This window comes from Pristiophorus japonicus, chromosome 15 (assembly GCF_044704955.1).
Source record: "Pristiophorus japonicus isolate sPriJap1 chromosome 15, sPriJap1.hap1, whole genome shotgun sequence".
Classification (NCBI taxonomy): Eukaryota; Metazoa; Chordata; class Chondrichthyes; family Pristiophoridae; genus Pristiophorus; species Pristiophorus japonicus.
This window is the reverse complement of record NC_091991.1, coordinates 58350406-58377109: the sequence shown is the minus strand read 5'-3', so window position 1 is coordinate 58377109 and position 26704 is coordinate 58350406. Positions and strand designations below refer to the sequence as shown.

The window sequence follows — 26704 nt, the reverse complement described above, 5'->3', positions numbered from 1 at the left end:
TCCAAAAACCGGACATTTCGCGCATTCCAGTTGGAGTCGTCCGGAATCCAGAATTATTGTCCAAAAACCGGACATTTTTGAGGCAAAACCCAAAATGCGGCATGGATTTAATTGAGGATTCCGGATTTCAGACAAGAAAATCAAGTCAGAAATCCGGTATCCTTGACAAAATCCGTGCCGGATTTCGTGTTTAGCCGGATTTCGGACCTCGCCGCTCAAAACCCGGCATGGATTCAGTCGAGGATTCCAGATTTCAGACTATTGATTTTCTTGTCTGAAATCCGGAAAAACTCAAAAACCGGAATGGATTTAGTCCCCAGGATTCTGGATTTCGGACGCTGTACCTGTAATTGCCTGGGCTGAGCACATAAAGGAAAATCGGTAGGGAGGTTCAGATATCCATAATGGAGTTTGCCCAATATTCTGGCCATTTATTTATATGTTGATAAAAATCGTACACTTCCAATTTGAGCAGACATGGAATATTCATTATTACCTGTCATTATAGCTGACTAAATTTTCCAATATGCGCTCTTGGTGCAGAGCGCAAAGGTAAGTAGCACCAGCTAGGGGGAGAGGGGTGTTACCCTGCTCAACTCATACCGATTTCAAAATTGATTTAAAAACTGCACTGTTGCAGGTTTCTCAAATGGTTGACTCTGGTTCCAAAACAGATTGCAAAGTCATTTTGATTGGCTCAATCTGGGTCTTGGGGGCGATTACAAACTTACAGTTTTGTGCGTGGGGCTGATTGATCTGAGTTTGGTTTATAATAATAACTAGACAAGCCTTATTTTATTTTATTCCACTTGAAACAAAAATTTAAACTGTTGCAAAGCACACTAGTTGAGAGAAACGGTAATAGTAGCAGTGCAACTGCAGATGTTACATTATCATAGAATTTATAACATTGATTTGGCCCGTCATGGATGTGCTGGGACTATCTCTTGACTGAAAGTGTCTACTTTGATCCCATTTTCCTGCCTGTCCTTTTCCTGTATTCTTTTACATAAGATAAGAACATAAGAAATAGGAGCAGGAGAAGGCCATACGGCCCCTCGAGCCTGCTCCGCCATTTAATACGATCATGGCTCATCCTATCATGGACTCAGGTCCACTTCCCTGCCCGCTCTCCATAACCCCTTATTCCCTTATCGTTTACGAAACTGTCTATTTCTGTCTTAAATTTATTCAATGTCCCAGCTTCCACAGCTCTCTGAGGCAGCGAATTTCACAGATCCACAACCCTCTGAGAGAAGAAATTTCTGCTCATCTCAGCTTTAAATGGGCGGCCCCTTATTCTAAGATTGTGCCCTCTAGTTCTAGTCTCCCTATCAGCGGAAACATCCTCTCTGCATCCACCTTGTCAAACCCCCTCATAATCTTATACGTTTCGATAAGATCACCTCTCATTCTTCTGAATTCCAATGCGTAGAGGCCCAATCTACTCAACCTTTCCTCATTAGTCAACCCCCTCATCTCTGGAATCAACCTTGTGAACCTTCTCTGAACTGCCTCCAAAGCAAGTATATCCTTTCATAAATATGGAAACCAAAACTGCACGCAGTATTCCAGGTGAGGCCTCATCAATACCCTGTAGCAAGACTTTCCTCCTTTTATATTCCATCCCCTTTGCAATAAAAGCCAAGATTCCATTGGCCTTCCTGATCCCTTACTGTACCTGCATACTAACCTTTTGTATTTCATGCACAAGTACCCCCAGGTCCTGCTGTACTGCGGCACTTTGCAATCTTTCTCCATTTAAATAATAACTTGCTCTTTGATTTTTTTTCTGCCAAAGTGCATGACCTCACACTTTCCAACATTATACTCCATCTGCCAAATTTTTGCCCACTCACTTAGCCTGTCTATGTCCTTTTGCAGATTTTGTGTGTGCTCCTCACACACTGCTTTTCCTCCCATCTTTGTATCGTCGGCAAACTTGGCTATGTTACACTCAGTCCCTTCTTCCAAATCATTAATATAGATTGTAAGTAGTTGGGGTCCCAGCACTGATCCCTGCGGCACCCACTGGTTACTGATTGCCAACCCGAGAATGAACCATTTATCCCTATCTCTGTTTTCCGTTCGTTAGCCAATCCTCTATCCATGCTAATATATTATATTATATCTATTCTTTCTTTTCAGATATTTAACCAATGCTCTTTAGAATTGTCATTGTTTTTGCCTTAAAATTCTCCTGGGCCCATAAAAAAAATTACTGGTCATTTCTGAGTCACACTACAGGAGGTGCTTTGTCTGTGGCCATGCATATTGCAATATTGTGAGCAGTGCATGTATGATTTCCTGATATGTGTGGCCAGTGGGTGAGGCTCCATGCCACAAGCAATAATTTGGAATATTACCTCATTCATCTCTGTCTATAATTCACATTTTTATTAGTACATGCAGGTTCTCTAAATTTATTCCTGGTTTGAGTTATATAATTTAGGCAGTGTTTTATTTCTATTTTACAATGATTAGGAGCAATGTGCATTCTTTGACCATGCTACTTATGACTGTAAAAGCTACTCTATTTTGTGGCAAATGGAATTGAATCTGTCCTCAATTTATGCCACTATTATCCCTAATTAGCATTTCCAAATTGACTGAGTCAATAAAACCCAAAGTAAGAACTTGTCTCAGATCTGGGTGAGATTAGAGGCTAGTGAAGTCCAGTTATAATTGCAAAGGAGATACACACTGCTGATTTTGCCATGCCCCAACAACATAGCTGCCATATTGCTTCTTAATTCTTGTAAGCAGTTTTCCTTACTTAAGGTCGTTTCCTTTCATTGTGCTTAGTTGCTTTTGCTCCTCAAATTTTGAATTTGATTTCAAAATATAATGAAGAAAGAATTCTAAAAAAGACATGGCCTATAATTTGCTGTCGAAATAACAGCGAGGCTAATGGCGCTCGTAGTTACTTATGTGTAAATGCTACAGCAACTTCAAGCAAAGGCAAATGCACAGTTAAACGTGGAAGGCCAAAAGTTGCTGTCTGAGATGTTGCTGTCTGAGCCGTTTTTTCGGCTTACTGACCTGAAGCGCACCAACTTTGTGCGCTGGAAAGGCCGCCAGAAAAAAGGGGCCTCATCCTGGCCGCTCTTCGGAGTCCCCGGAGTCGTGGCGTAGAGACTGAAAGGGGGGGGGGGTGGCGGAGCAACAGGTCAGCGCAGAAAGCACTGCCGGCACTTGCGTTCATGGTCAGTGAGGGCTGCGCGCATGCTCCTGCCCTCCCAGTGCATCCTGTGGGCCATGAGCAGGACCCGATGCTCGCAGTTCCTATCCCAGGCCGAAGGGACGGCCGATCTCGCCGCACCCTATCCCTGGCCGAGTGGACTCCCGCACCGGCCGGCCGGCCCGCTGAGTTCCTGGGCAGGTAGGACTTCGCTTTTATTTTTTATTTAGTGGCTGTGCTTGAGACCTTTGATTGTTGTGGGGGGCGAAGGAGGAGAGTTTTGGGGGGTGGGGGGAGGAGGAGAGATTTGGGGAGGGGGGGGAGAGAAAGAGTGTACTGGGGTGGGGCGTGGAGACAAAGAGTGTATTGGGGGGGCTGGAGGAGGAGAGTTTTGGCGGGACGGGGGGGGAGAAAGACTGTTTTAGCGGGGTGGAGGGAGAGAAAGAGTGTTTTGTATACCAGCATCTCTCACTCTCTCTCTGGTACCGCCCCCCCCCCCCCCCCCCCCACCCCCCTGTGAGATCGCATTTCTCCGGTAGCATTTACTTCATTTTTATTAGTATTTTAATTGTTTGAGCTTTTCCTTGCAATGTTTGGTGCTTGATTGTTGAGGTCCTCTCCAGTTCTCTTCCCTTCCCTATCCCTGCCCTAATGTCTGCCGAATGTGCGCTGCTTTTTCTTCACTGCCCGCAAGGTTTTTCGGAGCTGGCCACATACGCTGACCTAAGTCGATTTGGAGTAAGTTGTTGCTGGCCAAAGTGGCATAAATGGCCAAGACTGGCATAAGTGTCTGAGAATGCCCCCTTTTGGAAAAAAAAAACTGACCTAAAAAAATCGTACCTAACTGACTTACTCTGGAGCAAATGTTTTGGGGAAAATGGCATTTTTTAACCTACACCAGAAAAAACAACTTACTCCAAAAAAATTGATGCAAGTCATGGCCAGGATTGGGCCCATTGTTAGAACGGGGCTGAAGTGAAGCAACGATGCTGCTTTGGAGCCATTTAAAGTCCACGCATATTTAATTAAGTCTAGATCAGCTGTCAGAGACTCTTTTAGAAACATAGAAACATAGAAAATAGATGTAGGAGTAGGCCATTCGGCCCTTCGAGTCTGCACCACCTGTCTGGCGTAAAAATAAAACGGGGAAGGTGGCGCAACCGTGGCTAACAAAGGAAATTAGGGATAGTGTTAAATCCAAGGAAGAGTCATATAAATTGGCCAGAAAAAGCAGCAAACCTGAGGACTGAGAGAAATTTAGAATTCAGCAGAGGGGGATAAAGGGTTTAATTAAGAGGGAGAAAATAGAGTATGAGAGTAAGCTTGCAGGGAACATAAAAACTGACTGCAAAAGCTTCTATAGATATGTGAAGAGAAAATGATTAGTGAAGACAAATGTAGGTCCCTTGCAGTCAGAATCAGGTGAATTTATAATGGGGAACAAAGAAATGGCAGACCAATTAAACAAATACTTTGGTTCTGTCTTCACTGAGGAAGACACAAATAACCTTCCGGAAATACTAGTGGACCAAGGATCTAGCAAGAAGGAGGAACTGAAAGAAATCCTTATTAGTCAAGAAATTGTGTTAGGGAAATTAATGGGATTGAAGGCCGATAAATCCCCAGGGCCTGATAGTCTGCATCCCAGAGTAGTTAAGGAAGTGGCCCTAGAAATAATGGATGCATTTTTCAACATTCTACAGACTCTGGACCAGTTCCTATGGATTGGAGGGTAGCTAATGTAACCCCACTTTTTAAAAAAGGAGGGAGAGAGAAAACAGGGAATTATAGACCGGTTAGCCAGACATTCTAAAAAGGACCCGTTTATTCCTACTCTTTGCTTCCTGTCTGCCAACCAGTTCTCTATCCACGTCAATATATTATCCCCAATACCATGTACCTAAATTTTGCACACTAATCTCTTGTGTGGGACCTTGTCAAAAACCTTTTGTAAGTCCAAATACACCACATCCATTGGTTTTCCCTTGTCCACTCTACTAGTTACATCCTCAAAAAGTTCTGGAAGATTTGTCAAGCATAATTTCCCTTTCATAAATCTATGCTGACTTGGACTGATCCTGTCACTGCTTTCCAAATGTGCTGCTATTATATCTTTAATAATTGATTCCAATATTTTCCTCACTACCGATGTCAGGCTGACCGGTCTATAATTCCCTGTTTTCTCTCTCCCTCCTTTTTTTAAAAGTAGGGTTACATTAGCTACCCTCCAATCCATAGGAACTGATCCAGAGTCTATAGAATGTTAGAAAATGACCACCAATGCATCCACTATTTCTAGGGCCACGTCCTTAAGTACTCTGGGATGTAGCCTATCAGGCCCTGGGGATTTATCGGCCATCAATCCCATCAATTTCCCTAACACAATTTCCTGACATAAGGATTTCCTTCAGTTCCTCCTTCTCGCTAGACCCTCGGTCCCTTATTATTTTCGGGAGGTTATTAGTGTCTTCCTTCGTGAAGACAGAACCAAAGTATTTGTTCAATTGGTCTACCATTTCCTTGTTCCCAATTATGAATTCACCTGATTCTGACTGCAAGGGACCTACATTAGTCTTCACTAATCTTTTTCTCTTCACATATCTATAGAAGCTTTTGCAGTCAGTTAACGATGAGTTAAGTGTTAATTACTGCCAATGAACCTCCATGGCACTAAAAATGAACTATTACAAATGTGGAATCTCATTCCTTCAGATTTTAATTCTTGCATATTTAAAAAATGCAAAATTGCCCTGTTCGCTCCAGTCCCAGATGCCTGGTTTCCCTTGCTGCGCTTTTATCAGCATGTACTTTCAGCAAGCTGCGGCACAAAATATTATTGAAATTAAACGGGCACGGGTAAGTCTAACTATCGATGGACGTCATTCATTGCCCTGCTACAGCAAATTATTGGCCTATGTGTATGCACATAATACACTATGACGCCGAAATTGAGTATTATGTGCATACACATAGGCCAATCTATGGGGCGGAGATTCCGGAGAAATTCATATCTTTGAAATTTTTTTGCCTCGGTGCTCTTGCAGTTAAAAGGGAAGGCCGCTGCGAACTCTGCAGCCACTTTAGTGGCATATACTGGGCCACCAGGGGGTTTTCAGCCGGGCCAGCGGCCTGGCACCCAAGTGGGGATGCCAGGCTGCCTGTTGGCGGCCCGGATGAACCTGCGGCCATAATTGTTGGCCCAACCTGGCAGCCGGCCGACAAAAAAAAATAACGTGGCATTACCGGCAGCGCTACCTCCCCTGTAAGGCCAGCCAAGCCGCCAAGCCACAGAGAGTGTACCGACAGCAAAAGCTGTCCCGCACGGCAATTCCAGTAAAGGGGCAATTTCCCGAGGGGCAATTTCGGGAAGGGTTCGCCGCCGGTGGGTAAGTGGTCGGCGTATGCACGCTGCATCAGGAAAACGGGCGGAGCGGTCCCCTACACCACTCCAAACCTGAGGAAGGGCAATTTTTAAAATGGCGACCAGTCCGCACCGACACGTCACCGCCGCTTTCAGGCGGCCAGAGGCCTTATAGAAAGGGGCAATTTCAGCCCATGTAAAGTTCTTTTTAGATGTTCTTGCAACTGACCAAGTAAGTAGTGGAAAATCAACAGCACAACGGCAGTCATGGTACAGATGGCTATGCATCTGTTCATTTCAACTAGTTCATGAAACTGCCCCAAGGGTTAGAAAGAAAATTTCCTAAAACAGCAGATAGAGAATTCGAATGCTGAACCCAGATTATACCTTGGAATCTTTGTACAAACGAGTAAAGGGCTTTTGTCGAGCTTTAAGCATATGACAAAGCTTCTTCCTGGAGTGAATATAACATGAATTCAATCCATCATTACTGGGCTTCAGGATGTGGACCATGTTGTTGCATTGCCCATTTGTATTTGCCTTGAGAATGTGGCAGTGAGCCTTCTGCTTCAACTGCTGCAGTTCTTGTGGTGATGGTACTCTCACAAGAGTGTTAGATTTGGGATCACAGGATTTTCACTCCGTCACAATGAAAGAACAACGATGTGTGACTTGAAGGCCCTCACTCCCTATTTAAATTGCTGGGCCTGCTTGGATCGTAACTGCTCTGCCCTCACTAACCCCTCAAATTTTTACTTCCGTTCTAGATTTTTTAATTACATGTACATTATCTTCTCAGTATGTCTATGTGTTATTTTCCCATAAAATCAAGTGAAAAAAGAAGTGTAATTTTGTGAGGCTTTGCTGTCATGCTCAACACTATCAAGATTTTATACCAGGAGCAAGGTTTGCAAAATTGCTCATATCCCTTCATTGCGGTTCAACTTATGACACAACTTCCCGTCATTGGAGCCCGCTGTCCTTCAATATCCACAAAACTCATCAATATGGATTAAAACCACCCTTTTTGGGTCCCAGCCTGTTCTGGGAAAGGGTGAGAACATTACATACCCCTTATACGACCAGTGATGTAGAAGGACTGGTGCCTCCCCTTGTTGGGAGTCCCCAGGACCTAGGCCATGTAGAAGGTCAGGGCATCTTTGGAGGTCAGTATGCCAAGAAGCAAGAGCCATACCTGTAGATGTGGAAATTTTGCTCTTTGGCAGTCCAGGTAATTTTTCTCATCTGAACCCGGGATCCAGGCCTGTGAAGTGGTGTGTATCCACAAATATAAACATTTGTTCTGAGCGGCATACAGTCCCCTTTCATAGGGAGCCCTGGTCCATCACACTGGACTTAGGCAGCAAAACTGCATTTTACAGCATCCGGGGACAGGTGGTTACCAGTGGACTCAGATGGGGAGGTCATTGGAAGGCGCGATCCCAGCTTAACTGCTGGGATCATATCCCAAGAATTTCAAAAGCCCAATTTTTTTCCTCCAAATACTATTTTTAGGTGTGGTTACAGTCAATGGGGTGAAAGAAAATTAAGTTATTTTACATTTTGATAGTATCAGCTATTTTGGTTTGGAATCAACTGAAATGCTGAACCTAAACTTGTATCATAGAATCATATCTAACAGTTTCTACCCAATTATTCTGATAAGACTGGAAATTCTTTTTGGGGGAGTATAAGTAAATGAAAAGCTCCAGAACATGTCTTTGATTAATCTAATGATTTAGCCACTTAGAGCTGACATGGAAAGTATTAGAGTAAAGTACCAGTCCCTTTAAATAGACAGTTGAGCTTTCTCCTGACAGCTGAGATGTTGCAAATATGTTGAGTTCCCTCAAGAGAATCCCAAAATAGGCCAGATCATGTTTCATTCATTATCAAGAATGTTTATGTTTTTTAAGAACAAAAGCTAAGTTTGTCTTATCTCTTAAAAGCAATAAAAAATGTAATGCTGACCCAGGTACGAAATCAGGTACACGCCTGATTCAAATAGAATTTTTTTTTAAACTTAAATGTTCTTTGGTGGAATCTTACAAGATTCAGCCTGATAACATTTCATTGTGCTCTCAGAGGATTACAAGTGCCAGCTATTGGCAAATATCCAACCAGCTTGGTCATTTAATTTGTGCACCAACTCTATCCTGTTCTTTTTACTGTTTCTTAATGTTTCTCTCCCATCCTCATGCTTTAGCTCCTGTATTATTTAGTGTTTATTCCTGTGTCAGCAGTATTCCCTTGAATAGTATTCCAGTCCCTATTTCTCCTCAGTTTACAACTGTGTTAATCTCTCTCTAAATGACCTATGACTTAAATGTAGGTTAAAACACACTAGGCTGGAATTTAACTCCCGGTAGAAGTCAATGGCGGAGGCTGAGATGGATTCAAAACCATCCAGCCCTCCGCAGTGTGGGGCCCAGGAGATTCTAACCATCTCTTGCTTGAATCCAGCAGTAAACACTAGCTGGCCAGTGGGTGGGAATGGAATTTTGGGCAGCAGGACACCACCGCTGGGGACCCAAAGGAATGGGCCTCGCCAGGTTGGCAAGGCGGGAAAAGCTTCCCCTTGTACGCCTCGGATTGAAATTGCAGTCGGGCTCCAATAACATCACTGGGGCTTGATCTGCATATTTAAAGGAGGGCCCCACTGCCTTGTATCGGGTGTTCTGATCATCTGCTCAAAAGAGCAGGTTAAAATTACAACAGAATTGGAGGGTGTAAGTCGCTGCGCCCATTTTAGCTGCCCAGTTTATGCCGGGTGGGCAGGGTTGATACATTTTCCACAATAGCAATCCTTGAAGGTTATCTCTGTGAGACTATCTACCATTAATTGTGTTGAGATAATCCAAGATTATTTTGTTGAACATCATTACTGCTGCCACAGAGAGATTTACACCCTGTCAGTCTCGGGTGGACTAGAACCCAGGAGTGAAGGGACAATACTATACCACACAGTCCTTGCCTCCATATTTCTCTCTCTATATATATTTTCTCTAAATAATGACATTGATAATTTCCTGTACTACATTCCAAAGCTTTAGTAAATGATAATAGCATTGATATCAGCACACTTTTTGTAATATTTCTGGAAGCTACAGGAGTAATACTGGGGACACTCTATTCTCGTAATTAGCTCTGATGGCCGTGCTTACTACTGTGAGGAGCATCCTTCTTTCACATGACAATCATTAATCAGCTTTTATGTTCCAATCTTTCTCATGTTAACAGAGTCATGTGTTTTGGGCTGTTAACAGTGGCATTGGAACTGTGATATGGGTCAGCACAACCAATTGCTACCGCAATAAGAAAAGTAGCAAAATGATGTATTTTGCAATAGCTCAATTTAACGGATCTCCCAAGATGAATAATATATGGCTCAAGAGCAGTAAACTGCATTCTTATAGTTGCTAATTATAATTGCTTTAAATTATTTTCATGTTTTAAAACCAGTTCTGAGTTATCTGCAACTACCACACAGTTAATATGTATTTAATAACAGGGTCACGGTTGTGAATTGTTTATCCATGAATTATAATGTGCTGGTGTTACTCCCAAAATACCTTCAAAAATCACAAATTAACTGGTCATTCATCACAATGCTTTTGGAGGAATTTGTTATGCTTAAAATGTTTGTTACAGTTGCTTCATAACAACAGTGTATGTAATTAATTCTTTCCGATATTTCTGAGAGCTGATAATACAAATCTTTTTTCGCCAATGTTATTATTATTGCTCTATGCAGTTTAAGATAATGGGCTCAATTTTGTCCAAGCCTGTTTTCTGCCGTATTGCCAGAGTTACACCTGTTTTTCTTGGCCAGAAATGCGGCAGAAATATTTTGCTATAGTTTCCCAGATCTATAATTCGAATTTGGCGCCACGCAGCATGCCCAGTCACCTGCACTGAAACAACGATGCTGCACCTTCTGCGCATGCGCGACAAAAATGTGACATTTTTGACGTCATTGCAATGGACGCGCATGCACAGTACAGTTCCGAGATGGCAATCGGCCATTTTAAAAGAGCCAGTTGTGTGTATGAGAAGGAGTGCAGTGTGAGAGCATTGGAAAAAGCATCAGTACAAGATGCAACGCGCTGCAAGGACCAAAAATTTCTTGCAGGCACTAGTTACTGTGATTGAGAACAGATGGTAGGAACTGGACACCAGCAAAGGTCACATAAAAGTTCCACCCAAAGAAATGAAGAAACGCTGGAACCAAGTTGCAGAAGATTACGGCGCAATGGTGACCACCTCGAGATCTGGAGGTCAGTGTAAAAAGAAGTGGCAGGACCTTGGTCAAGTAGTTAATGTAAGTAATATTTTAATTTATTCAATGGAATTGCAATTGTAAATGTGACCATCTGTATATGTCCTACCCAGCAGAAAGACACCCTCTCTTTAAAAAGTTATGTTTTCATCTTTGCAGATGAAAGTAGCACACAACAAATGAGAGAACCTGAACAGGAGGAGGCCCGGCAAATCAGTAGCCAATGACACCCTTGGAAGAGAGGGTCACTGCTTTGATGGGTCCTGCCTGGAGAAAAGCAATCACCACTGCACAAGTTGAGCCCACACTCGAGGGAGAGGGTACGTCCTGCAAATTTCACAGTCTGGCTTTGCTAAATGTTAAGTGCTGCGCAGGCTAGCTACGCTTTGGTTGATGCAATGTGCTATCATTCATCGTGGTCCTTCAAATCATGCCTGGCCTGTGCTGTTTGAGCCTACTCATGCCACCCTGCCCCCTCCTCTGCTGCTAACCATTTGTCTGTGATCTGTTATATTTTGTAGAACTTGACGCCGACCCTGATGATGTCGAAGAAAACTCAGACAAGGACCAGCCTGAACAGGATAATATCTTCGAATCCAGCCCCCAGACCAAGAACATGGAGGTTGAGGGAGAGGGAGAGGGGAGGGGATGGAGCTGGAAGAAGCCCCCACTATTTTACTGACTTTGGGGGAGGTGCTGCTCATTGCGGTGACAGCCCCTTCCATGACTAGTGGTTTGAGTGTTGGTGGGACATTCCATGGTTTCCGAATGATCGAGGCTGTGGGTCCCAGTGGTGTAGTGCAGCAGGGCACACCCAGGACCCCACCTTCCAAGGCTGCGGGTCCCAGTGGGGGGGTGCAGCGAGGCACCACCCAGGCTGTGGGTTCCAGTGATGGGGTGCGAGCCACATCCATGGGAAGAAGGGGAAGGAGAGCTGGACCGCGCTCTCCTGAGGTGCAGGATCTAGCAGATGTGCTTCAGATGATGGTAATGAGTGGAGAGAGCATTGACCTTACACGATCACTCCTGGACACCATCAGTGGGGTGGGTGACGAGGTAGTGGGACTGTCGGGAGAGCAATCTCACGAGAAACGGGAACAATGTCAATGACCATGACGGAGGGAATGTCACAGGTAGGTGATGCGCTGTCAGTGAACATCAAGGAGGGAATGTCAGAGATATGCAAACACTATCACTGAACATGAAGGAGGGAATGTTGCAGGTCATTGAGACACTGTCAGGCTCATGAGGATGGCATGTTGGAGTTAACTGCTGCAATAAGGGAACACATCCAGACTCCGCGCCCATTGACAGAATCAATTGCCACTCCCGCTCCAACCCCCAGACCAGGTGGAGGAGAGATGGGTGCAGCCTTTCTTTGCTGCTGCTGTTGTTATTATTATTGTTACTGTTGTAATTGTTGCTCTCAACTTAAAAAATTTTTGCAAGTTATGTAAATTTACAAGTTCAAAATTTTTAAGTGATCTTAGAGTTTGTAAGTGATCGTAACTGAAAACATTAAATTTGATACAAGAATAATTTTATTAAAGTTAAATTAAGAACAAAGAACTGTTTGTTAAACTTTTGAATAAAATATATTTTACATTAAATCTGAATCATTTCCATTATTTGTTCCATTATTAACACAACTTTTGAAGCAAACAAGAATCATTTCCATCATTTGTTCCATTAACACAACACAACAGTACAGAACAGGTCCAAACAGTAAACATGGTGCATGTGGAATAGTTGTCGCTGAGCCTTCAGGCAGCAAAGAGATCACGGATGAGCTGCTGACGCAAGGCTCAAGCAATCGTTAAAGGGGCACGATGGCCCGCACTCCACCACCGTTGTGCTTCGGGTTCAGGTACTTGCATGGCTTCCTCGTCCTCGTCCTCCTGCATCTTCCTCATCATTATCATCAGCCACTCTCACCATAGGTGGGTCTTCTCCTACCGGCTGCTAAGTTATGCAGCATGCAGCACACAACAGTGAACTGACCGACAATCTCAGGGGAGTATAGCAAGTAGCCTCCAGAATGATCCAGGCATCAGAAATACTGTTTCAAGATGCCAATGGTCCTCTCTATTGTACTGTGCATCGCAATGTGCGACATGTTGTATTCCCTGTCAGCTTCCGTCCGGGTTATGCATAGGGGTGTCATGAGCCAGTTGGCGAGGCCGTACCCTTTGTCTCCCAATAGCCAGCTCTGCCCTTCTGGCTGCTGATGAAACATGGCAGATATAACGCTTGCCCGCAGGATGAACGCATCATGGGTGCTCGCAGGATATCTTGCATCACTGACATGATGTGATGCATGTCGTCACACACGAGCTGTACATTAATGGAGTGGAAGCCTTTTCTGTTCCTGCACAACTCGGTATCCTCCAAAGGTGCTCGCAAGGCGATATGAGTACTGCAGTGTATGAATGAAGAGTCTTACCCAACACTGTGAGCGCAAAGTGTGACCTTAGTCTTTTATTGCAGGTCTCCAGAGTGCCTCTCCAGCCTGTGAGGCCTCCTTAAGTACAGGTGCTCCCAAGGGATTGTGCGATCCCTTGGGACTCCAGAGAATGAGCCCTCTGGTGGTTAAACAAGGTATTTACAGGTTTATACATATAACAACACTCTCCGCTCCCACCCCTCCCCCCCCACAAAAGTCAATAGTGTAACTATTTACAAGGTGAGTCGATATCTGGGGCCTTTCTTTCCCTGATTGATTGTCTCGGTGCAAATGCTGGTTTTGGTGAGTCGATGGTTGGGCCCTCGCTGGGCTGCTGTGCAGCTGGCCTTGCTGGCCTACCGGGTGTGGTGAGTCCTGCTGGGCTGCTGCGGGTGATGGGTTCTGCTTTGTGGTCAACCGTTGTGTTGGTTGCCACTGGTGTGTGTGTTGGGGGGTCAAAAAAGGTAGAGTCTAATGTGGGTTGCTCTGGATAGTCCGTGAATCTGAGTTTGGTTTGGTACAAGTGTTTCCTGTAGATGAGTCCATTTGAAAGTTTGACCCGAAACACCCTACTCCCCGCTTTGGCCACGACAGTGCCGGGAAGCCACTTGGGACCTTGTCCATAGTTCAACATAAATACAGGATCATTAATCTCAATTTCGCGGTACACATTTGCGCTATCATGATATGTACTTTGTTGAAGCCACCTGCTCTCTACCTGTTCATGTAGATCAGAGTGGACGAACGAGAGCCTTGTCTTAAGTGCCCTTTTCATGAGCAGTTCAGCGGGTGGAATCCCAGTGAGCGAGTGGAGCCTCGTGCGGTAACTAAGCAGGACTCGGGATATGCAAGTCTGCAGTGAGCCTTCAGTTACCCTCTTCAAGCTCTGCTTGATTGTTTGCACTGCTTTCCCTGCCTGACCATTGGATGCTGGTTTGAACGGGGCAGACGTGACATGTTTGATCCCATTGCGGGTCATGAACTCTTTGAACTCGGCACTGGTGAAACACGGCACATTGTCACTCACAAGGACATCAGGCAGGTCGTGCGTGGCAGACATGGCCCACAGGCTTTCAGTGGTGGCATCGGATGTGCTTGCCAACATTATCTCACATTCAATCCATTTGGAGTACGCATCTACAACCACTAGGAACATTTTTCCCAAGAACGGGCCTGCATAGTCAATATGGACCCTAGACCTCGGTTTGGAGGGCCAAGACCATAAACTTAGTGACGCCTCCCTGGGTGCATTGCTTAAGTGTGAACATGTATTACATTTGTGGACGTAGGACTCTTAAGTCCGCATCGATGCCGGGCCACCACACGTAGGATCTGGCTATCGCTTTCATCATTACAATGCTTGGGTGGGTACTGTGGAGATCACTAATGAAAGTGTCTCTGCCCTTTTTTGGTACCACTACCCGATTGCCCCACAGAAGGCAGTCTGTCTGTAAAGACATTTCATCTTTGCGCTGCTGGTACGGCTTTATTTCTTCCTGCATTTCTAATGGGACACTGGACCAGCTCCCATGAAGCACACAGTTTTTTACTAAGGACAGTAAGGGGTCCTGGCTCGTCCAGGTTCTAATCTGTTGGGTGATAACAGGTGATTGCTCATTCTCGAATGCTTCTATTGTCATAACTAAATCTGTGGGCTGTGCCATTTCCACTGCCGTGGTGGGCAATGGCAGCCTACTGAGAGCATCGGCACAGTTTTCTGTGCCTGGCCTGTGGCGGATGGCGTAATTGTATGCGGACAACGTGAGCGCCCATCTCTGGATGCGGGCCGATGCATTCATATTTATCCCCTTGCTTTCTGAAAAGAGGGATATCAGTGGCTTATGGTCAGTTTCCAATTCAAATTTGAGCCCAAAGAGATATTGATGCATTTTCTTTACCCCATAAACACAAGCTAACGCTTCTTTTTCAATCATGCTGTAGGCTCTCTCAGTCTTAGACAGACTTCTGGATGCATAAGCAACCGGTTGCAATTTCCCAGATTCATTAGCTTGTTGCAGAACATACCCGACACCGTATGACGACGCATCACACGCTAGTACCAAACGCTTACATGAATCATACAACACAAGCAATTTGTTTGAGCATAACAGTTTTCTAGCTTTTACAAAGGCATTTTCTTGGCTTTTACCCCATACCCATTCATCTCCTTTATACAGTAAAGCGTGCAGTGGTTCTAACAGTGTGCTGAGACCCGGTAAGAAGTTACCAAAGTAGTTCAGGAGTCCTAGAAATGACCGCAGCTCCGTCACATTCTGTGGCCTAGGTACGTTCTCGATTGCTTCCGTCTTTGAATCGGAGGGTCTGATGCTGTCCACTGCAATTCTTCTGCCCAGGAACTCCACTTCAAGCGCCAGAAAAATACACTTCGAGCGTTTTAACCTGAGCCCCACGCGATTGAGCCGACTAAGATCCTCCTCCAGGTTCTGCAGATGCTCGACGGTGTCATGACCTGTAACCAAGATGTTGTCCTGGGAGACCACGGTGCGGGGGACCGACTTCAGAAAGCTTTCCATGTTTCTTTGGAATATTACCGCGGCTGATCGAATCCAAACGGGCATCTGTTGTAAATGAATAGACCTTTGTGCGTGTTGATGCAGGTGAGGCCGTTCGATGATTCCTCCAGCTCCTGCGTCACATAGGCCGAGGTCAAGTCCAGCTTTGTGAACGTCTTTCCTCCCGCCAGCATCGCAAATAGGTCATCTGCCTTTGGTAGTGGGTATTGATCCTGCAGGGAGAAACAATTGATAGTTACTTTGTAATCACCACAGATTCTGACGGTGCCATCTTCCTTTAGGACTGGCCTACTCGTTGAATTCGATCGGCGAAATGATACCTCTCGTTGCAGCCGGTCCAGCTCAATCACCACCCTCTCTCTCATCATGTACGGTACTGCTCTCACCTTGTGATGGCTGGGTCGCACCCCTGGAATTAGGTGAATCTGCACTTTTGCCCCTTGGAACTTCCCAATGCCTGGTCCGAACAGCGAGGGGAACTTGTTTAGGACCTGGGCACACGAAGTGTCATCGACGAGTGAGGGCAGTCGGATGTCGTCCCAGTTCCAACGTATCTTCCCCAGCCAGCTCCTGTCAAGCAGCGTGGGGCCATCGCCCGGTACCATCCAGAGTGGTAACTTGTGCACCGCTCCATCGTAGGAGACCTTTACGGTAGTACTGCCGATTACGGGAATCAGTTCCTTTGTATAAGTTCTCAGTTTAGTGCGAATGGGAGTCAGGACTGGCCTTGAGGCCTTGCTGCACCATAATTTATCAAAAGTCGTTTTGCTCATAATGGACTGGTTCGCGCCCATGTCCCGCTCCATTGACACCGGGAGTCCATTTAATTCAACCATCAGCATTATCGGGGCTCACTTTGTGGTAAATGTGTGCACTCCATATACCTCTGCCTCCTCAGTCTGAGGCTCTGGTTTGTTGTGATCTGCCGTGGATCTGTCCTCCTCTGCAACATGGTGGTTTGCAGGATTAGCAGGGTTTGCAGCTCGCCTGCACATACGTTGGAGGTGTTCCATTGTTCCACAGCCCTTGCAAACGTATCCTTTGAAGCGGCATGAATGGAAACGATGATCACCCCCGCAGCGCCAACAAGGTGTTAATGGCCTAGCATTCATCACCCTTGATGGTGGACTCTGAGACATCTGCGGACATGCAGCTGCAGGCATGTGAGGCCTGCCCTGTACATTACAATTCGAAAACAACCTTACTTTGTTCACAGTACTTGTAGCAGCACTCGTGTGCAGAGAGATTTGCTTGGTATTGTCACTGGTGGTGATGAATGCCTGGGCTATCGCTATGGCTTTACTCAAGGTTGGGGTTTCTACAGTCAAAAGTTTGCAAAGTATTATTTCATGGCCAATGCCAAGTACAAAGAAATCCCTGAGCATATGCTCCAAATGTCCTTCAAATTCGCAATGTCCTGCAAGGCATCTTAGCTTGGCGACATAGCTCGCCACTTCCTGGCCTTCAGACCTCTTGCACGTGTAGAACCGATACCTCGCCATCAGAACGCTTTCCTTCAGGTTAAGATGCTCCCGGACCAGTGTGCACAAATCATCATACGATTTCTCTGTGGCTTTCACTGGAGCAAGCAGATTTTTCATGAGGCCGTACGTTGATGACCCGCAAACGGTGAGGAGAATCGCCCTTCGTTTGATAGCATTCCCTTTCCTTCTAGCTCGTTGGCCACAAAATATTCACTCCACGAAGGTTTCCCAATCATCTCCCTCCGAAAATTTCTCCAGGATGCCCACTATTTTCTCCATCGTTGCAGTGGGGTTCAATATCTGTATCTAGTCGCCAATTTTAATGTATGAATGAAGAGTCTGACCAGATACTGTGAGCACAATGTAAAATGTGACCTTAGTCTTTTATTGCAGGTCTCCAGAGTGCCTCTCCAGCCTGTGAGGCCTCCTGAAGTACAGGTGCTCCCAAGGGATTGTGCGATCTCTTGGGACCCCAGAGAATGAGTCCTCTGGTGGTTAAACAAGGTATTTACAGGTTTACATATATAACAGGTACAATCAATGCAGCCCTGTATTTTTGGGAAGCCAGCAATCCTGGAGAAGCCCATAGTCCTGTCAAGCATTGCCTGGATGGTCATGGAGAACTTTATGTAGTCATTCCTCTCGGTATATAGTGCAGCTGTCAACTGCTGAATACAGACATTTGTTGCATGCTGAGAGATGGCGCACACATCCCTAGTTGTAGCTTAAAAAGATCCGGAGGCATAGAATGAAAGCGCAGCTGTAACCTTCACTTCAACTGACAAAGCAGTTCTCCTGATGCTTCTAGGTTGCAGGTCTGCTTTCACCAACTCACAGATCTCAGTTACAACTTATTTGTGGAAACGCAGCCTTGTGATACAGTCTCCATCACTCACGTCCAGATACGAACGTCTGTCTCAATATACCCGACATGGGTAAGGCCTCCTACACAGCACCCTATGGGCTCCGATGTTCCTCATGCGATGACATTGAATCAATTGTCTCCTACGTAGCACCATCATGCAGAAGGTTCGCACAAGGTATAGCATTGTCAGTATTGCCCCCATAGTTAAATTTTACCTTAGCAAGCAGCTCAAAATGGCAAGCTGGCAGGACAGGTTCTTTGTTCTCTCTCACCAAGGTCTGTGTGGATGGACCACACCCAGGTCTTGTGACTTCTCCTCCCCCCCCACCCCCCCCCCCACAACTCGTTGCAGTGTTATGACTTCTCCCCCCCCCCCCACCCCCTGCTTTCCCCCCCCCCCCCAACTAATTGCAGTCTTCAGAAGCCCGATCGGCACCTTGCTCCCCGGGCTCAGTGCATAAACCTTCCGATCGACACCTCCCTCTCTTCCCCCGCCCCCACCCCCCCCCCCCCAAACATATTGCAGTCTTCAGAAGCCTTCCGATCGGCACCTTGCTCCCCGGGCTCAGTACAGAAGACTTCCGATTGGTCGGCAACTCCCTCTCTCCCCCCACTTCCCCACTGGGCTTCTAGTCGAGCCCTGAGCCCCTGTTTCCGGGCGCGGGGCCGATTCTGCCAGCCAAAGCTACGACTCTTCAGCCCTGCTTGAAGACGTTCAGTGGTGGAGTGTAAGTAAGAAAAAAAATTAAAACTTCTGAAATCCAAAAAACTTCCATTTACTACGTTGACAGGTGAAATTTTTTTTTAACTTTATTGATTTTTAGAGTGTTCTTGACTCCCTCCAAAATCTTCGATTAAAAACAATAGCGTCTTTTAGCACTGATTCATCAATGTGCACTGCTTTCTGCTAATTCACCAGAAGGTTTTTCAGGAGAGGTCAGATACGCCGACCAAGGAGGAAACATTTTTGGCCAAACTGCGAAAAATTATGAAAACCGTGCAGACATATGTCCAAAAAAACTCATCTAGAAAAATCATAACTAATTCAGTTACACCGGCGCAGATCGCAGGGGGAAACATTGAAAAAAAAATATGCCGGAAAAAATGGCACGCGCCAAAAAAACGGTGCAAATAACCCTGGAAAATTGAGTCCAATATTTTCAATTGCTTAAAGCTTTTAATATAGTAAATAACCTGGAACAAGGGCTCGGAATATGTCTATTTGAACAATTTCTCCAGATGGAATATCTGAGCAGTTACCTTCATGGGACAGGCCAGGTTAAGGGCAGTACTGTCTGAGCATTTAACTATCACAATCATGTTTCAAACTCCAATTTATCTGAACTATACCATGGGAGATCAGCTTTTGAAGATGACATTCTTGTGAAGGCACAGACTTAGTGTCCTTAAAATATCAAAATAAATTCTGTGTCTGTTTGTTATCCTTGGCACATTATAAATCAAAACTCACCTAGATGTCAGCATCATTGAAGATATTCTCAAGACTGTAGAGACCTAAGAGAGAAGTGTAAAATATGAAAGCCAAAATATTTAGAGTAATGAGGACAGAAAAGACCCAAAATTTAACAATGACATCATACTAGAAATTTAACTTTCTTCCATACAAGTAAGATAATAACAAAAACTTGCATTTATATAGCGCCTTTAACATAGTACAACATCCCAAGGCACTTCAAAGAGCATTATCAAATAAAATTTTGCACCAAGCCACATAAGGAGCTACTAGGACAGATGACCAAAAGCCTGGTCAAAGAGATAGGTTTTAAGGAATGTCTTAAAGGAGAATAGAAAGGTAAAGAGTCGGAGAGATTTAGGGAAATTCCAGAGCTTAGGAACTAGGCAACTGGAGGCACAGCCGCCAATGATGGAGCAATTAAAATCAGGAATGTGCAAGAAGCCAGAATTGGAGGAGTGAAGAGGGCTGGAGGAGGCTACAGAGATAAGAAGGGGTGAGGCCATGGAGGGATTTAAAAACAAGGATGAAAATTTTTAAATCAAGGCATTAACGGACAGGGAGCCAATGTATTTCAGCAAGCACAAGGCTGATTGGTGAACGGGACTTGGTGCAAGTTAGAATATGGGCAGCAGAGTTTGGATGAATAATGAAAAGTGATCTTCAGAATCTAAGCGGTTTAAAATGAGTTTGGGCAGCCCAAAACAAATTCTTGCTCCACTGACATCTCGATCCTGAAAACATTCTCAGAATAATATTGGAGGAGCTCTAGGCATAGATCAATGAAGAAGAAAAGAAAAATCCATTCCTTGGTCCTGCCAACCACATTTTGAATAATGTACACATGGATAAATGTTTAAAAATTCTTAATTTTTTTTAGAGAAGGTTTCTGTTAAGGTTACTTAAGTTATAAGATACGCATGGTAAAGAATATAAGTGCAAGACGATCTGGAGTTTGTGAGCACTTGTCGAGGAAATATTTAGCTTAAATTAACTCAGGCGGAGACTTTCAGAGGTGCATTTCGAGAGAATTTATTTTAAAAAGCGAGATATATCTCGGAGAGCCTGCTTGGACCATACCAAGGCAAAACTCTGCCGTACAGGCAAATTGTCCCCATCTTTATACAGAAATTGAATACAGAAATATAAAAGGAATCTTATTCATTAGTCCCACGAGTACAAAGGTCGTCTCGGGAGGTACACACTCTATCTATCCTTGCATAGTTTCTCTCTGTTCACAGTCTGATAAGCAGAATAAAAGGAGACTCCCTTTTAATACCAGATGGTCATTTAATTGCATCTCTAAGTTTCAAGGCTAAAAAAGCGTGGCTATTTTTCTAGTCCTATTATTTCTTTAAGCATAGCAAAAACAGAATTTAACCCTTCCCTTTTCCATAAGCCATAGATTCATAGATTCTTTCTTCCACAGCACTATCCAACCAATTTGTTGTGTGGCCTTTGGGACATGTACTTTCAAGAGGATTTGTTTTTTCACTATAGCTTTTCACACACTGATGGTAGCCTACAGTAGCTGTTTTGGTGAAGCATAACTGTAATTATTTTTACATTTTCTTTCATCTGTTTGTTTATGCTTATCTTTCTTTTTGAACCCTTACATAAATGCGAGCTTGTTTTCCCAGCGAAATGGGTTAGACTTTCATATGAGCTCATTTTTGAAAGTTAAGATTGTTTCTTATGGTTGTTTCTTGTGATAGTTTCTCTCACTGTGAAATATAAGAAAAATCAATAGGCATTATTGAACAAATCCCTCATTCCTTCATCCTACCACTATCTGCTTCCACTTTGCTTCCTACCACCCCATCATTCCCATCAATATCTTTATTTTTCCCTTCAAACTACCTGTTCAACTCTTATATTCTCCCTCATCCTTCCTCCACTGTCACTCACCTTACCCTTAATCCTCTATTTTGTCCTTCCAAATCACACTCACATCCCTAAAGGCAGGTGATGAGAGGCCAACGGTCTTCTCTCTGTCCGTGTCTCTATCTTCCATTTTAGTTTCCTCAATGGATTTATTTGCTTTCAAAATTCAACTTTATTTTTTTAATAACATGAAACAAATTAGAATGAGGAATTACATTGTCTGTTTGTCTTTACCTTATCTCGTATGTGTTAGCAATTAGGATCACTGTCTTGCAGGTGTGAAGAATTTGCAATTACATTTTTTGTCAGCAAATAACTGGATAACTAGTTGGCTTCCAAATTCAGTAGTTTTTTTTTAACTTTAACAACCTTAAATATGAAGATTCCCTTTCTACTTCTGCCTCTTTCTCTCCTTCACCTTAATGTATTTTCTGAAGTTTATAAAACACAAAAGTTATGAGTGTGTAACCAGATGTCATTTTTTCTCATACATAGACAGCCTCTCTATTTAAAAAAGATACATTTTACCTCAATATAGCTTTTGAAACTTGTCGTCTTGTTTTTTGAAATTATTTGAAGAAAAGCTGCTGAGCACAAAGTGCTAGAATCTATAGAAAAATGCTCCATCAATTCAGCTAACTGTATGGTGTGATGCATTTTGGGAAAGTAGGCAAACGCCATATGCTCAGAATTCAAAATCAAGATTATGCTGAGAGTCACAGCTTAGCACAACAATCTCAAGTCCAAGCTTTAGGGAGAGGCTGGGGGCTTCAAGTAAAAACTTAAATGATGAAATTAGAAGACACGAAAGACAATTTAGTCGATAAATGTATTCATGTTATTATGAAATATGTAATTTTTGACCTTTTTAATTTTGTTTAAACCCTTATTTTGGACATTAGAAATCTGTTACTGAAATTTAAAAGCATTCTTGAGAGCATGTTGAATAATTTAAGCATTGTCAGACAGAGAGCATGCTGGGTTGTCTTTCAGCAATACGCCACACATTTTATGGGGTTTCACAAGTCATTGAGACCTGGATAGTATTTACTAGCAGGAACTCATGAGGGGCTGTCATTTGCCCAAACATGCCTGAGATGATTGGTATCTGAAGGACAATAAGTTATTTTTGGTTGAGATTATTGTCCAATATAATAATCTTACAATTCTGTTTTAATTTGCCCATCAAAATGTCATTGATGAAATTTGTTTATCTAAACCCAGGGCTACACTCTCTTGATAGGTAACTTTTGAGAACAGTGCTGCACTTTCTTAATTGTTCATCACCTCTCAGCTGATTGTTGTTTAACAAGATAGAGATCTACCATTGATCAACTCTTCTGATGACCTGAAATCACAAAGTAACTGAAAACACCTCTTCGTATCATTTAATTTACACACAAAAGACCTTTTATTGTTTATTTGACAAAAATACCAAGTGTACGGTTCAGCTGTGCAACCCAACCAAATAGAGTGATTTCAAACAGAAAGTTGATTTTTTGGACTATCGCTGACCAAAAAGATAGCTTATATCAAGAAACAACTTACATTTGCATAACACTCCTTGGGTAGAAGAATGTCTTGGAGCACTTTGCAAGAGGTAAGGTGGACATTGGGCAGGAAGTGAAGAAGAGATGAGGGGGAGAGACTAAAGGAATGGAGAAGAGGTAGATTTTTAAGAAGGTTCTTGAAGACAGGTAGCAAAGCGTTTTTGGAAGAGAATTACAGATGGCAAGGCATATTGGCTCAAAGACGGTGGAGGCGAGGGAGCAGTGAACTAGCAGCGATCAAGTCAGAGAAATTACCATGACTGGGTATCTCTCAAATAGTATGCAGTGAGGTGATGGGGGGCATTCAAGATAGCGATGCAGTACAATCATGCACCATTCCCTGAATGCGAGAATGGCCTGTGATCATGCCTCTTCCACTTTAACTATGTGTAGTAATTGCATGCTAAGGCTTCCATGTGTAAGGACCTTCTCATTGAAGATGGTTATTACCTGCCAATAATGTGACTAGAATGTTACCTATCACTTGTCAGCTCAAGCCTGGATGTTATCCAGGTCTGCTGTAGGCAGGCATGGGTTGCTTCATTATCGGAAGAGTTGTGAATGGAGCTGGGCATTGTGGAATTGTTGTCAAATGGTTCCATTCCCAATCTTATAATGGCATGAAGATTGATGAAGCAGCTAAAAATGGTTGGCTCAAGGGCATATTTCCCTGAGAAACTTCTGCATGATGTGCTGGGGCTGCAATTAGTGGCCTTCAACAACCACAACCATTTTCATTTGCGTCACTTATGACACTAGCCACTTGATTTTCCCTTTCGCCTCCATCACTTCTGATTTGCTAGAGTTCCTTGGTGTCATAGTCAGTGATTTTCACCTTGATGTCAAGGGCAGCTACTCTCATCTCTCCTCTGATGATATGATAAACTAATTATTGCTACTGTTCTACCTTGTTTATTGCAATGTTTTTTTCTGTATTTTGTCCTGCCATGCTTACCATGTCAGTCTATATTTTAATACTTGTTGCCGACCTCTGTTGTTTGGTGCATGACATTACACATCTTATCTGTGAAAGGAATCACCTTGGCCGACTTGCTTGATAAGAAGAAGGGAAAGTTTGCTTGGTTTAGTCACTCCGGTGAAACGCATGGTAATGTTCATACACTGACATTTTTGACTGGTGTTTCCATGATGTGTCTGTTAGTCTGTAATGTGTTCTGATTGTTAAAAAGTGGACTTGGTGCATGTGGTTGTTCAGTGTTTGTTGATACCTTTTTTCATTTATGAAAATGTTTTACTTGCTAAGTTTGCACAATTATATTGTATAGCATAATTCTTTAATATGCTATAATTTTTACATTATAGTGACAATATGCATGAATTACAATGTTATAGAACACATTCTCATTCATAACACCATTTCAGCTATACACGCCATTCTCAGTTAAAGACCTGCACTTAAAGCACCCCTTCCTCATCGCAGATCTGTTACATTATTTCTGTATGTGCCCATCCTCATTATCAGCCTTTAAGTTCTTGCACTATTTCTATTATACATATCATTTTTAGTATAAATCCATTTTTAGTTACAATGCCATCTATTATAAAGCCAGTGGACTACAATGTTATGTTGTGAGACATTTCTCTACAACACACAGATCTGCTGCAACATGTGTAAGGCACTGTTATCCAAATATGAATTTTTCAGGTCTTTTTGTTCTCCCAGGATTCAGCAGGATCAAATTTAACACATCTGTCATTGATATTATGTTTGATAATATCTTATTGTTATGCCACCTGTACAGAACAAGGGGCTGGATTTTAACAACTAAAAATGGGTGAGTTGGGGTCGGGTCAGAGGTTAATATTTTAAAAATCTCACACCCGACTCCAGCTGGGTTTAACGAAGGCAGGATAAGGGGCAGGCAGCAAACCTTCTTCCAGGAGGAGGGTTGGCAATTTAAATGTTTTGATGAGGCTGGTAGCTTCTGATTTAACATGTTTTACAGGTTTAACAGTGACCTTCCGGGTTTCCTAGGCGTCGGGAAACCGACAGCTCAAGGGAGGCGAGGCGAGGCCAGCTTTGGGGAGAAGGAATGTGCCTTTACAGCACTCTTTGTAGGCCAGGAGTAGCAGGATTGTTTTCCTCCCCACACCCCCCGCCCCCCGAAGATTCACCCCCCTCCATACAAAGGCTCCTGAGGTCAGGGATCGGATCCTCTTGCGATTGAACACCCTCCACCCACCCCCGGGATTGGACAGCCCCCCCTCCCCCCCTCCCCCCCCCCAGGTTGTGGATCAGACCTACCTGGCCCTGCGGCCTGCTCCAGAGTGCTCCCCACCTGACTGGAAGCCAAGCCTGTTAATCAGGCTGACTGTGGGTGGGGAAGCTGTCAAGGCCAAAATATGCATGTGGGAAACCCAGGCTTACGGATTTCCCGTCCGAAACTCCGCCGTCCCTGCCTACGTAACCCGCCCCTGTTCATATCCAGGCTAATGTGTACACACCACGCACAGCTATGTTTCATCATAACTGTGCTGTGTTCATTGTACTTTTTCAGATTGATTCTTTGGAAGTTTCAATAGAAATTTTTCTTGAGAGGAGGAGATAGATGTGCATTTTATATCCATTTACAAGAGGAACCAATGTTTAGAATTAGCTAAAACTATTAACTAAAGATAATTCTTTTTTGAGCATTTATTATTTTGCAGGTTCCAATATTTTATATTACAGGGTACATGATTTATTTTATAAATTCTGGCAAAACCAGCATTTACTGCCCATTCCTAATTGCCCTGAAAAAGTGATGGTGGGCCACATTCTTGATCCTTTGCATTCCATGTAATATTCTTTGTAGATATAACTGAATGACTTGCAGTTAAGAATCAAGCATGTTGATGTGGGACTGGAGTCACATGACCACTATGCTACTGCACCCTATGTGCTGAAAGGCGTTATTTTTGATTTGTCTGTCAAAATGCTTTTGAAAGCAATGATCATGAATAATTTGAATGCTATTTCAAATTGCATTTGAAGCATCTCTAATTTATATATCTGAAAGGATGATATGCTGATAAAAATGGCCTTGACTTCTGTTAGCTCTTATCCAGCAATACAACATTTGCACTTCTGTATCAAATTGTTACCATTATTTTTCTCTCTACAATTTTACACTTGCTCATTTGTTTTGATAGTTAAAATATAAAATGACTGGGCCAAAATTTGTGTGATTACTTATAATAAAACTATTTTATTTCAATGTAGATTCTGTTTGAAGGGAGAATAAGTTTAAATTCCTTTTTTAAAACAATGTGATTTTTATTAAAATTGTGCGCAAACATTTTTTTGTATTTATCAAGCTGAGAGGTGCAGTCTGACGAATAGAACATTTTCCACTTTTGACAAACTACTGTCAGCACTGAGCACTCACAGGTCAATATATCATAGAGTCAGGGTAATGCTCCTTCTCCACCACCCAATCAAAAACATCCCAATCAAGCACTTCCAAATCAGTTATAGAATGCATAAATCAGTTATAGTATGCATAAATACAGAGTAAAGTGCCTTCTGCTCTGGACCAATCGTGGTTTAATCCCACTCTTCAAAAACAAGATTTGAAACAGCTGTCATACAATATTTAGGTAGGTTGGCTGAAAAAGTTGTTTAGTGCCAAGTACCTGTATTCAAGTT

General features: G+C 43.4%; 1 protein-coding gene across 1 annotated transcript in view; it reads left to right on the top strand.

The window, feature by feature from the left end:
- The window catches only part of cacna1c (calcium channel, voltage-dependent, L type, alpha 1C subunit), a 1034505-nt gene that overhangs the window by 643284 nt on the left and 364517 nt on the right, over window positions 1-26704 (top strand). The gene's annotated exons all lie outside the window — the stretch shown is intronic.